This window comes from Oncorhynchus keta, unplaced genomic scaffold (genome assembly GCF_023373465.1).
Source record: "Oncorhynchus keta strain PuntledgeMale-10-30-2019 unplaced genomic scaffold, Oket_V2 Un_contig_16439_pilon_pilon, whole genome shotgun sequence".
Lineage (NCBI taxonomy): Eukaryota > Metazoa > Chordata > Actinopteri > Salmoniformes > Salmonidae > Oncorhynchus > Oncorhynchus keta.
The window spans coordinates 590-3,316 of NW_026279913.1; the positions used below are offsets into that span (position 1 = coordinate 590).

At 45.6% G+C, this 2,727-nt stretch overlaps 1 long non-coding RNA gene across 1 annotated transcript; it reads left to right on the plus strand.

Annotated features, from left to right (window-relative positions):
* Nucleotides 1–715: 715 nt before the first annotated feature.
* LOC127919356 (uncharacterized) lies at nt 716–1,225 on the plus strand. Its single transcript, XR_008102670.1, has 3 exons — nt 716–769; nt 985–1,113; nt 1,157–1,225. It is a non-coding gene; the product is annotated as an uncharacterized LOC127919356 (long non-coding RNA).
* Nucleotides 1,226–2,727: the final 1,502 nt, after the last annotated feature.

The window sequence follows — 2,727 nt, forward strand, 5'->3', positions numbered from 1 at the left end:
GTGGACTAACATCTGAGCCCTCAGTAGAACTGAACTAGGTAGAGTGGACTGACATCTGAGCCCTCAGTAGAACTGAACTAGGTAGAGTGGACTGACATCTGAGCCCTCAGTAGAACTGAACTAGGTAGAGTGGACTAACATCTGAGCCCTCAGTAGAACTGAACTAGGTAGAGTGGACTAACATCTGAGCCCTCAGTAGAACTGAACTAGGTAGAGTGGACTAACATCTGAGCCCTCAGTAGAACTGAACTAGGTAGAGTGGACTGACATCTGAGCCCTCAGTAGAACTGAACTAGGTAGAGTGGACTAACATCTTGAGCCCTCAGTAGAACTGAACTAGGTAGAGTGACTAACATCTGAGCCCTCAGTAGAACTGAACTAGGTAGAGTGGACTGACATCTGAGCCCTCAGTAGAACTGAACTAGGTAGAGTGGACTAACATCTGAGCCCTCAGTAGAACTGAACTAGGTAGAGTGGACTGACATCTGAGCCCTCAGTAGTACTGAACTAGGTAGAGTGGACTAACATCTGAGCCCTCAGTAGAAACTGAACTAGGTGAGTGGACTGACATCTGAGCCCTCAGTAGTACTGAACTAGGTAGAGTGGTCTGACATCTGAGCCCTCAGTAGTACTGAACTAGGTAGAGTGGACTGACATCTGAGCCCTCAGTAGAACTGAACTAGGTAGAGTGGACTGACATCTGAGCCCTCAGTAGAACTGAACTAGGTAGAGTGGACTAACATCTGAGCCCTCAGTAGTACTGAACTAGGTAGAGTGGACTAACATCTGAGCCCTCAGTAGAACTGAACTAGGTAGAGTGGACTAACATCTGAGCCCTCAGTAGAACTGAACTAGGTAGAGTGGACTAACATCTGAGCCCTCAGTAGAACTGAACTAGGTAGAGTGGACTGACATCTGAGCCCTCAGTAGTACTGAACTAGGTAGAGTGGACTAACATCTGAGCCCTCAGTAGAACTGAACTAGGTAGAGTGGACTAACATCTGAGCCCTCAGTAGTACTGAACTAGGTAGAGTGGACTAACATCTGAGCCCTCAGTAGTACTGAACTAGGTAGAGTGGACTAACATCTGAGCCCTCAGTAGTACTGAACTAGGTAGAGTGGACTAACATCTGAGCCCTCAGCAGTACTGAACTAGGTAGAGTGGACTGACATCTGAGCCCTCAGTAGAACTGAACTAGGTAGAGTGGACTAACATCTGAGCCCTCAGTAGAACTGAACTAGGTAGAGTGGACTAACATCTGAGCCCTCAGTAGAACTGAACTAGGTAGAGTGGACTAACATCTGAGCCCTCAGTAGAACTGAACTCGTAGTAAAATAGTATCATACTGTTTGTTTCATTTGGGTACATTCATGAGTTACAAATCCCACATTTCTGTGGACATCTGAGTCAAGTTCTTTGCAAATTGTCCAATACTAATCCTCCATTAAAACGTTGTGAGAACAACACAAAAACTGCTTTTAAAAACACATCCAACAGCCTGTCACTTGGTCATTAATGTGTTTGATGTCACTGCAGAAGGCAGGGTTGATGACTTCATTCACTATGCACTGTTATTACTGAGGGTACAAAACATTAAGAACACCTGCTCTTTCCATAACACAGACTGACCAGGTGAAATCTATGATCCCTTATTGATGTCACTTGTTAAATCCTCTTCAAATCAGTGTAGATGAAGGGAGAGACGGAGTTAAAAGATGAAGGGGAGACAGGTTAAAGATGAAGGGGAGGAGACGGGTTAAAGATGAAAGGGGGGAGACAGGTTAAAGATGAGACGGGTTAAAATGAGGGGGGAGACGGGGTTAAAGATGAAGGGAGGAGACAGGAGAACATTAAAGATGAAGGGAGAGGCAGGGTTAAAGATGAAGGAGGAGGTTAAAGATAGAGGGAGGAGACAGGTTAAAGATGAAGGGGAGGAGCGGGTTAAAGATGAAAGGGGAGAGCGGGTTAAAGATGAAGGGGAGAAGCGGGTTAAAGATGAAGGAGGAGACATGGTTAAAGATGAAGGAGGAGACATGTTAAAGATAGAGGGGAGGAGAAGGTTAAAGATGAAGGAGGGCAGGGTTAAAGATGAAGGAGGAGACAGGTTAAAAGATGAAGGAGGAGACGGGTTAAAGATGAACGGGTTAAAGGAAGGGAGCGGGTTAAAGATGAAGGGGAGGAGACGGGTTAAAGATGAAGGAGGAGACGGGTTAAAGATGAAGGAGGAGACGGGTTAAAGATGAAGGGGAGACGGGTTAAAGATGAAGAGGGAAGTTAAAGGAGGAGGAGCGGGTTAAAGATGAAGTTACCCAAAGATGAGAGAGACGGGTTAAAGAAAGAGGAAGGTTAAAGATGAAGGAGGAACAGGTTAAGGCAGGTTAAAGATGAAGGAAGCAGAGTTAAAGATGAAGGAGGAGCGGGTTAAAGATGAAGGGAGGAGAAGCGGGTTAAAGATGAAGGGAGGAGAGCGGGTTAAAGATGAAGGGGAGGAGAGCGGGTTAAAGATGAAGGGGAGGAGAAGCGGGTTAAAGATGAAGGAGGAGAGCGGGTTAAAAGGAGGAGAGCGGGTTAAAGATGAAGACATGTTAAAGATGAAGGGGAACAGGTTAAAGATGAAGAGAGACATGTGTATTAAAATGAAAGGAAGGGGTTAAAGATGAAGGGGAGGAGACATGTTAAAGATGAAGGGGAGGAGACAGGTTAAAGATGAAGGAGGAGACATGTTA